This window comes from Chionomys nivalis, chromosome 8, assembly GCF_950005125.1.
Source record: "Chionomys nivalis chromosome 8, mChiNiv1.1, whole genome shotgun sequence".
Classification (NCBI taxonomy): domain Eukaryota; kingdom Metazoa; phylum Chordata; class Mammalia; order Rodentia; family Cricetidae; genus Chionomys; species Chionomys nivalis.
Window position 1 is genome coordinate 90,034,663 of NC_080093.1, and position 15,427 is coordinate 90,050,089.

Here is a 15,427-nt window from a genome sequence, read left to right on the forward strand (position 1 = left end):
TATTAGCTATCAGTATTAACTATAATAAGAAATATTACATTATAGCTCAAAATTATGTACTGAAAATGGCATACATATATTGATACAAACATTTTTTGAAATAATGGTTATATTATTCTAAAAGAGTATTTTCATTTACATTTCAATTAAGAAATATGAATGACAATCTACTAACATTATAACCAATGATAATATTGTAAATGACAATTCAAAGGGCATATAGCAAGAGACAATTTTGATATCGATGGCACTGATCCTCCTGTCCTCTCGAAGTAAATTGAGAGTCAAGATCTTTCTTACTTGGACTCATTTCTGTGATGTGTTTTCTGACACGATCTTGCTGGACCATTGCAACCTTCCATATATTAGACTAGACACAGTTCAGACCCATATTTCATGGCAATTCTTTAACTAGAGCTAACCTCTGTGTCCTTGATTCAAGATACACTTAGCAATTTATGACCATGAATTGGCTCAGATCAGTGGTTCTGTTCACATTTCTCCTACTGTACACCTGAACAGAGGTCATATGTATAAACACAAATATGCTTGTGGTTTCTGACCATGAAAACATATATTAATATGTTCAGGCCAGTACGATTGACTTTCTTTTCTGGCACCACTTTAATTCAAAAGATCATGGGTGCTTCAGTCATTCCTAGGAACATTCAAGTTTCATATTCTACCACTTACCTTTCCTACACCTTTCTGGTCACTTATCCATTATCTTATATTCAGTCATCACATTGTATTTTCAGATATACACCAAACTAAAGATAGTAAGTGTGCATCCTACCCAACACTACACAAATGTCTAATTTCCTGACAAAACACACATCCAGTCTATTGCACAGTCTGTCAAACTGCAGCCCAAATCAGATCACATAAGACTGTCATTTTCAGATAATTTCCGTGGACTCAAGAAAGGCCCTCTCATATATGATCCTGCCTAAGTCTAGTCAGAGCTCTTCCATTTGTATCTACATGGCAACAAGGTTATATCCTTGTAATTCCTCCCACTTTGTACAGGAGATGACAGAGAATCATATGAAAAGAAAATGAAGAAGATGGTCATTTGCACCTGATATTTGATAAAATCAAGGCTAAAATAATCACTGTGATCAGTGAACTGGAGAGTACCACTAAGAGTTTTTGATCAAAGACAGGATTCTTTATTGTTTTTCAAAGCCATCTCATATATTTGTACCCCTGATTTACAGTTTTGATGTTTATCACAACACTTAATTTTCATGTCACATTAATAACATGAATTGCTCTGAAAATATTTCCTGACATTGTCCACACACCTGCTGAAAAATGATCCCACAGAGAATAGTACTCTGACATCAAGGATTGCTTGCAAGGTATATATAGTCATGATATCAGTATACCTATCAATCAGCTGGCTTCAGGAGCAGTACAGAGCTACAGTAAGTACAAAATCCTGCATCTTAAATTGCTTTTCTAATCCCCATTTTTCCCATCACATTTTTACTTTCTGGATTTGACAATGATAGTCAACATTTCATTGTTCCATGTGTGCTAATTTCTAGGAGTACACCTTCATGGCCAAAGAAAACCATACTTATCTGACTGAGTTCATCTTGCTGGGTCTTTCTTCAGATCATCAGACTCAGATCTTGCTGTTCGTGGTATTTCTCATCATCTACTTGCTCACTGTGCTTGGGAATCTGCTCATCATACTCCTCATTCATGTGGACTCTCAACTTCAAACACTAATGCACTTCTTTCTCAAAAACCTGTCATTAAATGATCTCTGTTTTCTACAACTATTGTTCCCAAGATGATAGTTCAGTTTTTAGTTGTAGAAAAGACCATTTCTTTTTCTGGGTGCTCAATGGGGTGCACAGAAAGCTCTCTTCCAACAGTCATGTCTTACGACCGCTACATAGCTGTCTGCAAGCCCCTGCACTACTCTGCCATCATGACACATAGGGTTTGTGTTCTGCTAGTTGTGGGATCCTGGGCTAGTGGGATATTTGTGTCTGTAGTAGATACCACATTTACTTTATGCTTGTCATACCAGGGACCAAATCTAATCAATCATTACTTTTGTGAGCCTCCTGCACTCTTGAAGCTGGCTTCAGAAGAGACCTACACAGCTGAGATGGTCATTTTTGCAATGGGTGTAGTAATTCTTCTAGGTCCCGTTTCTCTCATCCTTTTCTCCTACTGGAATATTATCTTAACTGTGGTTCGAATACAATCAGGTGAGGGGAGGCTCAAGGTCTTCTCCACCTGCAATTCCCATTTCATTGTTGTTATCTTCTTCTATGGCTCAACAATATTTACCTACATGCAGCCCACCTCAAAGAAAATGAGTGAAAGAGATAAGGTAATCTCAGTGTTCTGCTAAATTGTAACACCTATGTTGAACCCATTTATTTATAACCCAAGGAACAAGGATATGAAGATGGTATTAAGTATTTAAAAGAGAGATAAGATAACAGAATATAGGAGATAATCAGGGCATAAGTCATTCTGAAATTCATGAATAGTTTAAACATCTTTCACTGTGGACTATCTCTAATCTGAGAGTAAAGTTCACTCATGCTTACCAAGGAATGCTTGTTCCTGCAGTGCTGTGCAAGATTGTTATTCATGGGTGCAGCTCACTTAATTTGTGACAATTTGCCCACTGACATTAAAAAAAAATAAAATAAAATCAGTTTAAAATACTGAGAAAAGTCTATAAACTTCAGCTTTCATGACCCAATGTCTTCCCACCCAGGGCTGTTTCTGTTACTTTAAACCCCATAGCTACTTGCCGAACTCATATTATCCTACCATTATCTGTAACCATCATTAGAGAATATAGTTTATTTTTTCTAGTTTAATTTTTTATTTAATTTTTAAAAATTTTACATACTAGCTTTAGTTCTCTCTCCCCTATTACCACATCTTTCATTCCCCCATCCCTCCTTTATCCACTCCTCAGAGGAGGTAATGCCTCGCTGGGGAGTCAACAATGTTTGTTATACCAAATTGAAGCAGGAGCAAGTCCCTCCCCCTGTCAAGGTTGAGCAAGATATCCAACCATAGGGAATCGGCTCCAAAAGTCAGTTCATGCACCAAGGATATGTCCTAGTCCCACTGTTGCCGACAAATAGGATATCTTGCATAAGCTAATGACTTATGCCCAGCAAGTTTATTAAGAACTACAGCTTCATCCCTCCTGCAAAATATGATAGGGCAATGTAGCACAAATCTTGGGGGAATAATCAACTAATGTCTGATTTGACTTAAGGTATACTCCATGAATTGGAACCCATACCTGATACTACAAGAGCGACCAAAAACCAGAGACTAGACAGATGGCCCAGAGATCTAGAGTAAAACAAAATGCGGTTGATTTTTAAAAGATAATGATAAAACAACTCCTAACGATATTCTGCTATACTCACAAATTAGTACTTTGCTCAACCAAATCATCACCAGAGAAACTTCCCTCTACAGAATGGAGAGAGAGAGAGAGAGAGAGAGAGAGAGAGAGAGAGAGAGAGAGAGAGAGAGAGAGAGTGTCTTGGAATGCACAGCTCTAAATGAGATGTCTCTATCAAATATCTCACCTCAGAGCTCAAGGAACCCAATATAAGAGGAGGTGGAAAACGTAAGAGATGAAGGGGATGGAGAACACCAAGAGAGCAAAGTCCTCTGAATCAACTGAGAAAGCCTCACATGAACTTACAGAGACTGAAGCAACAAGCACAGGGCCTCTTGGATCTGTCCCAGGTCTTTTGCATGAATATTATAGTTTTCAGCCTAATATTTTTATGGGACCACTGAGTGATGGAACACATTCTGGTTCTTGTGCCTTCTCTTAGGCTCTTTTTCTTGTGTTGATTTGCCTTGTCCAACTTTTATATGAGAATTTTTCTTTTATATTTTATTTTGTTATGTTTTTCTTATCTCTTAGGAGCCCCTTTTCCTCTAAGGAGAAGCAAAAAGGAGTGAATTTGGGTAGGAGGGTAGGTAGGAAGGAACTGGGGTGAGTAGAGGAAAGGGAAACTGTAATCAGAATATATTGTTTGAGAAAGGGCTCTATTTTAAATAAAAGATGAAAAACCAGAATGACAAAAATAACTATAGTATCATAGTATAGTATACAATACTTTACTTGTACAGTTGAAAATTCCCATGGTAAAAAAATGTCCAGGGTCAGTAGAGAGCTTTATCACAGAATGTTGGCGAGGAGAATACAGGATATCTCTGACACAGCTGCCTTAGGACTGATAACGACAGCACAGGGGCAATATTCGGGTTTACAAAAGCCAGAACCTTGACTATTCTTGATTAGTCTTGGCCCTAGCCTCAGACTGGCTGAGGACACAGAACTAAGTTTCTTTTTTTTCTTCCATCATGGTCTCTGAGAAATTCTTGGGTTAGTCTGACTCCCCACAGTTAGGATCTTGAAAAATTTAAACCTATTAAAATGTAACTAACAATATATCTAAAACACAAGAATTAAAATTAATTTCATACTGATATTTCTAAAATATTATGAATAGCTTTAGAATGAGTGGATCTTGTGCCAATTTAGAACTGCAATTATCAAATGAGAAAATGTTCCAAATGAACTCATTTGTGTATGGAGTGTTTACTACAGATGGCACATTTAGTCATATGCCATTCCCACAATGCTCAGGTACCATTTTAGAAGAGGGGCCAAAAGAATGTAAAAGCTAGGGGTAGTTGATGTCTGTAGGTAAAGTGTTCGCTAGACATGAAATTATATCCATGAATCCTCTGTGGCTGGAACTGTATGAGCAAGTTCAATCTATCCAAAATCCTTTCATTGATGGGACAGTAACTTCAAGACTCCATTCCTTGCTTACAAACTATTGGCACATAATGGCTCCCAGGGGCAGAAGAATGCATTTTCTTTAGAGATGTGGTCTCTGAATGGCTATCCATGCTCTAGTAGTTGTTCCTACTCCTGTAAAAAAAAAAAAAAAAAAAAAGAACAACTCTAAGTTTACTCATTATTGTTTTTTTTAAAATTTTATTTTAAAGAAAAGAGAGCACATGAAGTTTAAAGGAAACAGTTGTGGTAGAGTATGGAAGGACTCTGAAGGGAGGGAAGAAATGGATTTTACAGAACGTGTTCTAAGTATATACGAAGTTCTCAAGCAGAGAAATGACCTCAATTTCTGGTAGCACAAGTGACCAAAAAACCTTCTGAAAGCATTTGAATGCTAGGTAACATCCTTCTTTTTAACATTTAATAAGCAATGCTTTTATTGACTTTCTAATAATTTGAAACATATCTGTTGGAGTATTGGATAGCTTTTGCCTAAACTTCTAATCTGTTACCTTCTCTTCATTGAGAATACAGGAGACATACTAAGCACTAACTCTACATAGTACCCTTTACAAAAGCACCTAAACACCTCTATAAAACACTTGTATAGGTTTAATTATTATTAGCTCTTTCTGGATTTAAATAACTCTCTAATGAAAGCAAAAACTTGGCACCTTCCTATCTCGCGTTTCTGTCCACTTTTTTTTTATCAAAGGTAATAACTAGGAATGTAAAAAGAAATGTTAATGATGAATATTAGGATGGGTATAAAGCCAAGATACACATGTATTCTGGAGACACACTGGTTCAAGTCCATATTCTCTGGTCACTGCTCTCACATAAGGTCCCAGCGTGTGGGGAGTGATAGAAGGTGACAGTTGGTTTTATAATGATTGTCACTGTTGGGGAAAGCCAAAACTATGAAACAACTTTGAGATAACAATGATCTTATAAAAACTGTTCAATATGGAACACAAGGGAGAGAATTATGCAATATGAGTTTAAAAATTTACTTGCAGACAAAAAACTTGCATTGAAGTCAATGTGTAACATTCCTATCCCCAAATTCTGGCGAAGAGCAGTACACCAATCCTGTTATTCCCAGTTTTCAATTTTGTCACATGCTACATTTAGAAATTTAAAAATTGGTAATGATTGTCCCGTAGGAATCATAGTATCTGAAATAAATAATATGCAACACAATGAGGGGTGGACTGAAGTGCTTTCCAAGCTCCATTCCAAAGTGCAGTCACACCCAGGCAAATGGAGATACAAGATAAACCATGTGCTTAACTTTCCAAATACTAAGAATGATGTCCTTATTTCTCCATTTTTATGACTGGGAAGTTGGCTGGGTTCTCAGCCCAAGGTGATATTGGAAGAACACCTGGGATATCAGAAATGGGAATAACCCTTCCTCAAGTTGATCTTACATGTCTGCTTTTGTGTTCAAAAGCACACATATGGCACAGTGGTAATCAATGTGACACTAGGGCTAGCTCCTTTCACAAATTGGTCCCTTCGTCTTTGTAACTAGACATATTTAAAAAATTACACAACATATGATATTTGCCTTTCTGGGTCTGAGCTACCTCACTCAATTTGATGTTTTCTAGATCTATTGATTTTCCTGCAAATGTCAAGATGTCATTAATTTTTTTCCACTGTGTAGTACTCCATTGTGTAAATGCACTACACTTTCCCTATCCATTCTTCAGTGGAGGAGCATTTAGGTTGTCTCCAGGTTCTGGCTATGACAAACAATGCTGCTGTGAATGTAAACTGATTTTATGTCCTTGGGGTATGATTAAACATCCTTTGGGTACATAATCAAAAGTGGTATTGCTTTGTCTTGAGGTAGGTTGTTTTCTAATTTTCTGAGAAATTGCCATACTGATTTCCAAAGCATCTGTACCAATTTGCACTCCTACCAGCAAAGGAGGAGTGTTCCTTTTACCCCACATCCTCTCCAGTATAAGTTGTAATTAGTGTTTTTGATTTTGGCCATTCTGACAGGTGTAATATGGAATCTCAGAGTTGCTTTGATTTGCATTTCTTTGATGGCTAACCATGTTGAATATTTTCTTAACTGTTTTTCAGCCATTTTAGATTCCTCTCTTGAGAGTTCACTGTTTAGGTCTATACCCCTCCCCCCTTTTTTATTGGATTATTTGTTCTTTTGCTGACCAATTTCTGGAGGTCGTATATTTTGGAGATCAGTCCTCTGTTTGATGTGGGATTGAAGATCTTTTCCCATTCTCTAGGCTGTTTTTTATTTGTTTTGTTGACCATGTCTTTTGCTTTACAGAAGATTTTCAGTTCCAGGAGGTCCCATTTATTAAATGTTTCTTGATGTGGGAGTGATTTCTTTCTAATCTGTTGCTTTCATTGGTTAATTAATAAAGAAACTGCCTAGGCTCATTTGATAGGCCAACCCTTAGGTGGGTGGAGTAAACAGAACAGAATGCTGGGAGAAAGAAGCCGAGTCAGGCAGTTGCCATGATTCTTCCACTCCAGACAGACACAGGTTAAGATCTTTCCTGGTAAGCCACCTTGTGGTGTTACACAGATTATTAGAAATGGGTTAGATCAATATGTAAGAGCTAGCCAATAAGAGGCTGGAACTAATGGACCAAGCAGTGTTTAAAAGAATACAGTTTCCGTGTAATTATTTCGGGTAAGCTGGGTGGTGGGACGCAGCTCCGCCGGCGCTCCCACTACAGTTTCTCTCAGTGTCTGTCCTCCTGGGGTTATATTTATGAAGTTATTTCTTGTGCCAAAGTGTTCAAGTGTATTTCCCATAAGCGGCTTTTAGGCAGAAAACAAAGAAAAACCAGCCTACAGTTCACAACCTTGGAGATTCTAGGCAAAAAAGAGGACCCTAAGAGGGACACACATAGATCTAATCTACATGGGAAGTAGGAAAAGATAAGACCTTCTGAGTAAATTGGTAGCATGGGGATTATGGGAGAGGGGACAAATGGGGGCGAAAAAGGAGGGCAATGGAGAATAATATATATTTCAAAATAAACAAAAACAATTTTGTATGGATAAAATAGTAATAAAGCTTTAACACTTTAACATTAAACAATTAATTTAAAAATGTAAAAATATTTATAGTAATGACATCACAAGGCTTGAATGAAGACATGTATGCAAATCACAGTTTATAAAAACTGTGTGAATGACCATGATTAGAAAATTGAGCAGTCAGCAGGCTAAGAAAAACGAGACTAGCGGCAATGTTTAAATGGCATTGCCAAGAACCTATTAGATCTTAGACTGTCAATGATTGTGTAGCAGCAGCCATGTGAACACGTAGTGCATAAGAAGTCAGAGTCACTGAGGAAACCTGTTCTGAGAAAGCTTATGCCGTCAGAGCAAACCACTTCCACAGCTTAAGGGTGAACAGCTTTCCTCTCACCCTGTAGCTGCCTCTTCCCAGCACTGTCTCTACATTAGTGCAGAGAACTGTTGTCAATTATTTCTATTATTTCCTGTAGTAGTAGACTTTCTTTTATGGAAAGAATATAGCAAAAGCTGCTATATTGTAAATTAGTCCATATATGCACACATGCATACATGTGAGTACTTCCATTTTTCTATGATATAATTTCTTTTAATCATAAAAAGTAGTGCTTTTTTTAGTTTTAAAAACTATTTATTTTTATTTTAGGTGTGTAGGTGTTTTGTCTACCTGTATATCTGTGTACCATGAGTGTGCCTGGTGCCCTCAGAGACCTAAAGAGGGTGCCAGATCTCCTAGAACTCAAGTTAGCTCTTTATATCTGTGTATTCTGTATGCAGTGATGCAACTGGTTGTCAATACAAAGTATACATATATTTTGATAAAAATATTTTTCTGGTACTTGGGAGGCTATGTAGGAGAGCTGCAAATTCTAGGCTACAGAGTGAGACTCTGTAACAAACCAACAAAAGGTCTTTATTGAACTTAAGACAGTTTAGGCATCATAGCTAATCTGTGAATGATTGAAAATATGGACAAACAGTATATAAGCTATGTGTAAACATCATTTAATTGTTATGAGTTTCTTTATTGTCCAATGATTTGGGTATCCACAGTCCTGGAACAATTACTTTACAGATTTTAAGGGACAGCTGTTCTTCTATCAGGCACACTGCACACTATCCTTAGAACTGAATCCTCTAATTTGAACATTGCGACAAAGACTTGGGAACCTCAAGAGGCCCCAGGGTAGCCTAAAACCCCTTCATTAAAATACTTTGCTTTAGAGGAGTTTCTGATATTTTTGTTTCAGATAATTATTTTATTTTTAGTTTTGGTGTTAGAGATTGAACTGAGGGCATTAGACATGCCAGACATGAGAACTCTTACTGTTGGAAGGTCGAAAAGTTAACAGCACTGATTACTTTAGGGAGTGCTTTTATTAGAACAGCCCTCAGAGACCTCAGGTTTGAAGACTTCCTGGAGAAATCTCCCCAGACCTTGACTGGTAGTTTCTTAAAAGGTTTCAAACTGTCTCTTCTTAAAAGAGTACTCATTAGGTAAGGCTAGAGTATGACACACATCCCATTTGAGACCTAGCTTCCACTTATTTTGGAAACAGAAATGAAGGTAGCCTGGTAGGCTAAGGATGTCAAAGCTGAAGAAACTGCACTTTTCTTCATCGGTCACTCTTTCTCCAGTACTGGGTTCACTGTACTCTGCTGACATCTGCCGGGGCTCTGTGTGAGAGTGTGTAAATGCTGAGGGGAAGTTCTTCTTTCCAAGGAATCTGGTCTTGATTTAGTTCATGGAGGAAGAATTTGTTTACCTCTCCACCCTTCTTTCCCATCTGACTTCTAAGGAGAATAAGCATTCTTTAGGAATTGTATTCCGCAGGTGTTCTGGAGCTGCTTATGCTTTTAACCGAAGGACTATAATGACTTATAAAGACTGTCGATAGCCACTGCCTTTTCGTCGATCTAAAAGTTACTCCAAGAATTTTTTCTGTCTCTTGTTGTATCAGATCAAACCTTTTAGGGGTTCCTTTCTTGTTCTTCTTATCTGCTTGGGTTTGGCCATTCAAAGCAGGCAGGACCAGTTACAACCTGCATCCACTGACCTGGAGACACACGTGGAAACTGGGATCTCCCCAGAAGTTGTGTGAGTCTGCAGACATGTTTGCACAGACATGCAGCCCTGTCCCCGTTCTCAGGCAAACTGAACCACACAGTTTTCTAGTTGTCAGTGAGTTCTTGATTTGGGAGTTTCTCAGTCAAGACCTTTCCAATCCCTAACCAGCGTTTCAGGTCTCAGCAGCCCACAGCCTCTTTTCTCACTGCCAGTGAGAATGTGAAAGTGTGTGTTTTCATGCATATGGTTACTTATTAACTCAACTAACTTTGATTACATTCCTTTGTTATGTTGGGTGCTATTGGAAAACGGGCAATAGAGATAAATGACTATTTCACTCAGGAAAGTCCTACAAGTGTAGGTCGGAATTCTAAACTCATATTCGCGGTGGTTTGGATATCATTAGCCCAAGGTCTAAGGAATCCCAAACCAGGAAACCCTGGCAGGAATAAGTGTATGTTTAGAGAAGTGACTTTCTTCTGAAGGTCACAGAGATCTAATTTGACTGACTTGCTGTGGGAAGTACCTCTCTCCTCTACCTCTAGAAACCACACAAACTGTAGTACTAGAGGAGGGAGGATTCACATCCTCCCAGTAAGGACAAAAATAAAATCTGACCAATATCCACAATTTCAGGATAGGCCTGGTTGTTTATCCCTTAATCCACCATCATTCATCTTTCTAGTCCATCAAATCTGAAGGTTAAAGCAATTTAACTTTTATCTAAAAAGGAAATAAGTTTTCTATTTGTTTAAACATGAGTGTCTTTGTTCCTTGTTCATTGTCGAATCTTACCTAATTCTTGTCAGTGGGGACTTAGATAATTTGCATAGTTTTCTTTTTTTTTTTTTCGAGACAGGGTTTCTCTGTGGTTTTGGAGCCTGTCCTGGAACTAGCTCTTGTAGACCAGGCTGGTCTCGAACTCACAGAGATCCGCCTGCCTCTGCCTCCCAAGTGCTGGGATTAAAGGCGTGCGCCACCACCGCCCGGCTTAATTTGCATAGTTTTCTACGAAATCATAGGCTTTCCTTACTGATTTTAAGAGTTGTTGTAGCTTGAGAATAATAAAAACACCTGTTCAATTTTAAAATTATCTTCCAAGATACATTTCCTCTCCTTCTACTTTTTTTGGGGGGAGGGGAGAAAAGGTTTATTTGGTACTACTACCAATATATTACTTCTACATCTTAGTCCATCATTGATAGAGGTTTCCTAGCTAGCTACCTAATGCAGAGGCCTATACTGACTTTTTCCTTGTGGCTTGCTCAGTCTACTTTTATAGAACCCAGGACCACCAGTCTAGGGATGGCACCACCCATAGTGGGCTGTGCCTTCCCCATTAACCACTAATTGAGAAAATGCTCTACAGGCTTACCTACTGTCCATTCTTTGTAGGACTCATGTAAGTCCTTGTGTTTACAGATAAGCTCTAGGACACCAGAAATGTTAAATCCACAGGGTTGTCTCTTCAAAGTGAGAGTTGTAAAACCTGTTTTCTGCCCAGCAGGCTAGGAACCATGCGGTTAATAGCCTGGTGACATCTGTCTCTGTTATCTATATGGTCAGGCCACACCAGCTTCCCCATTGTCTTATCTTGGGCTTGCTTATCTCAGTCAATCTATACTGACATCCTTCCCAAAACCCTTATGATCTTGTTTATCTTGACCCTGCTTCCTCAATTAATCTATAGAGCCTATCTTTATGAAAGATGTCACTTGTACTTTGAAAGAGTGTTAATGTACACATGCCTTAAATTTTGTTGTGCACATGGGGTTGAGTTAATTATCACCGGGAAACTTTTCCCCAATTTTTGGATATTCCTAAAATCACCCAGTGTTAGACTCTTGAAGTTTGAGCCAACGTTGACTACTGAATCCTGGTAAACAAGACTCCCCTCTTGCCACTAGCAGATTGACACTCTGCTGACTTTGGTGCTCGCAGAGACCCTTACGTAGTCTTATGGAGGGATTTTCTCAATTGGGGTTCCCTCCTCTTAGATGACTCCAGCCTGTGTGAAGCTAACATAAAATTAGCCAGCACAGTTGACTCCTTGCCAATTGACATACAACACATTTTAAAATAGAATCTTTCATGTTTTGGCTCATCCCCAAGATCTCAGATTAAATAATATCATGATTATAAAATATATTACAAACTTAAAAATGTAACACAGACCTTATCAATTTAAACATTTTAAAGCTCAATTTCTATAAAAATCCAATGTCTATTTTAAAATCTCTCTTTTTTGAATTCAAATTCTTTCAACTGTGAGATCCTATAAAATCAAAAATTAATGAATGCATTCTTACTTCAAGAAGAAAGAACCAGGGCACATCCACAATCTGAACAAAGCAAAGTCACACTCCAAAGATGTAAACAATTCAATGCCCATTATGGGAGCCAATCACAACCTTCTGGGGGTTCCTCAAGGGGGCTTGGGTTGCTTCTCCAGCTTTGCCCTCTACAGCACACACAGCTTGTCTTCTAAGCTTGGGCCAACTCCACCCCATTGCTGCTGCTATTCTTGGTTGCCCCATGGTACCGGCATCTCCAAAATGCTAGAGCCTACTGTAACTGGGCTGTACTTTCACCGATAGACTCTCATACAAAATAAAGCCAGCCACACTGAACCTTATAGAAGAGAAAGTGAGAAGTACATCAAGGAATTTGTCATCAGAGAAATGCAAACCTGTAAGAATGGCCACGATCACAAACACTGATGACAACTTATATTGGAGAGGTTGTGGGGTTAAGGGAACACTTCTGCATTGCTGGTGGGAATGCAAGCTGGTACAGCCCCTTTGAATATCAGTGTGGCGATTTCTCAGAATATTAGGAAACAACCTTCCTCAAGACCCAGTAATACCACTTTTGGGTATATATCCAAAGGATGCTCAATTGTGCCACAAGTACATGTGCTCAACTATGTTCATAGCAGATTTGTTTGTCATAGCCTGAATGTGAATATAACCTAAATGCACCTCGACCAAAGAATGGATAAGGAAAATATGGTACATTTACACAATGGAGTACTACACAGCAGAAAAAAATAACAACATCTTGAATTTTGCAGGAAAATGGATGGAGGTAGAAAACATTATTTTGAATGAGGTAACCAAGTCACAGAAAGGCAATTATCTCGTGTCTCCCTCATGAAAGTGGTTTCTAAAATAAAGCAATGAGAACCAACTTACAAAATCAATTCCAGAGAACTTAGACAACAATGAAGACACTGAGATAGACTTACATAGATATAATCTACCTGGAAAGTAGAAAAGACAAGATCTCCTGAGTAAATTGTGGCGTTGCATGTGATCTTACCTTTTCCACTTATCCTTTCCTTTAATAGGTGTGATTGGGGCTGTCCGAGATTCTGTTTAATAATCTTCTAGGTGCCAGTGAATCCAAGCTCATATGATTGTTCCTTGTGGTACATTCAGTGCCACAGTTCTAGTTACCCTATTGGTTACTGTGTGTTCCTGTAGATAGCTCAGTGCTCCTGGGCTTTGCTCTGCACCCTTAGAGTTTGTTGTCTCAGACCTACTTTGGCCTAGGTTACTGGCTTTACCCTGTTTCTTTAAATCCTCATCTGGATCTCCTCTTGCAGAAGTCCCTGCCTTGGAGTTGGTCCTGCAAAAGTCTCTGGATTTGGTCTTCTGCCTTGGAGTTTCCAGGCTTGGGTGCACCCAGATCCACAGATGACGTGGCTCAGGCTTACCCCTCAGATGTCCCAGACTCATGTTTGGACCCACAGAGGTTTCAGATTCCTGCCTATTCCCTTTGATGTTCCAGACTAATGTCCAGACCTACAGAGTTCCTGGCTTAGCCCTACTCCCTCTGAGGTTCCAGACTCATGCCTGGCCCTGCAGAGATCTCTGGTTCCTGCCTACTCCCTTGGAGGTCCCAGATTCATGGCCAGACCAGCAGAGATCCTGGCTCAGGCCTAGTTACCCAGAAGTCCTAGACTCATGCCCAGACTCACCAGCGTCCTGGCTTATGTCTACTCTGTTGACAGTCCCAGATTCATGTACAGACCCTCAGCGGGCTCTGGCTCTGGCCCATTCACTCAGCAGTTACTCCCCTGTACCTGTTCCAGTTGAGTTTGCTGTATCTGGTCTGCTTTGGACCAGGTTTCTGGTTCAGTCCTTGTCTGTCAGTGTCTCTGGACTGGAATGGCTCCAGGCTCCTGTTCCTATGGATCTTGCTTCCTCAGGCCACTCCAGCCTAGGTAGCTCGTTCAGTCCCACTCTGGTATAATGTGCTGCCTTATTCCTGTTCCAGTCCAAGATCTCCTTTTACTTTTAACAATAACAACTACTGTTATAGAAAAATACTACTTAGAGAAATTCAAATTGCAACTGTCAAAGTCATTAGCTTTTCTTAAACTTTCCTCTAATTTCTTTAGGTTTGGTGAATATTTAAGGAAGATTTTTACCACCAAAGGTGAAGGAACAGATGGATAAACAGATAAACCAAGGACAGACAAATATGTAGACTATGTTGTTTCATTGAACATGTAAGTTTTTTAAAAAATAAATCATTAGTGCATATTTATTATATCGCTTGTATTTGCACTAAATTTCCAATTTTGTATATATTGGTCAAATATTTTAAGTCTGCTTATTGTATATTTACATCAACTAAAGGCAATTAAAATATAAAATTGTGATATTTTGTATTTTGGTACATATGGTACTTTTATACACCTATCTTAGATTTTACCTGTTTTTAATTTAAAGATACACATTTATCAGATGCAATGCAATGCTCTGGTACACACATAAAAACCCAACAAAGGTAATTAATATGTCCATCACCTCAACTTTTTATCATTTTTTATGAGGAAAATCCAAAGTAGTATTTTCCTTTTTTTAGTTATTTTTTCTTTTTTTTTTCAGCCTACAGCACCAGGTATTCCCAGGCGGTCTTCCATTCAAGTACTAAACAGGCTAGACCCTGCTTAGCTTCTGAGATCAGATGAGATCGGGCGTGTTCAGGGTGGTATGGCCATAGACCAAAGTAGTATTTTCTAGATGTTTTGAAATATATGATTAATTATTAATTGTAGCCCCTTCACAACACTACATAAACCCAGAGCTTGCTTCATCTGTGTAATTGTATTTTTCTATGTGTTAACTGGCTCTTCTATATGTCTATTCTATATGCTTACCAGATTCTGGTAAGCACTACTGTAATCTCTACTTCTATGTCGCCAACTATACCTGCATATGATAGAGCTGCTCCTGAGGGCCCTCATTATGTACTGTATCATCACTGGTTCAGAGCAACAGGGCCAGTAACCATGGACTGAAACTTTGAGCCAGAATAAATTCTCCTCCTTCCAAGTTGGTTTTCTCAGGTAGTTTGTTTTCATAACAATGGAAAGCTTATTCAATATAATATTCTTCACTTGTAGTAATCTCTCTTTCCATCTCTCTCCTTCCTTCTTTCCTTCATTTTTCCTTTGTTTCATCACTTTATTTGCTGAGTGTTTTCAGGTTCATTGG

At 38.6% G+C, this 15,427-nt stretch overlaps 2 pseudogenes; one reads left to right on the forward strand and one right to left on the reverse strand.

Moving 5' to 3' along the window:
* The first annotated feature begins 1,565 nt into the window (after positions 1–1,565).
* Positions 1,566–2,452, forward strand: LOC130879939 (olfactory receptor 2D3-like; annotated as a pseudogene).
* A 12,364-nt stretch (positions 2,453–14,816) lies between these two features.
* On the reverse strand, positions 14,817–14,935 carry LOC130880861 (5S ribosomal RNA; annotated as a pseudogene).
* Positions 14,936–15,427: the final 492 nt, after the last annotated feature.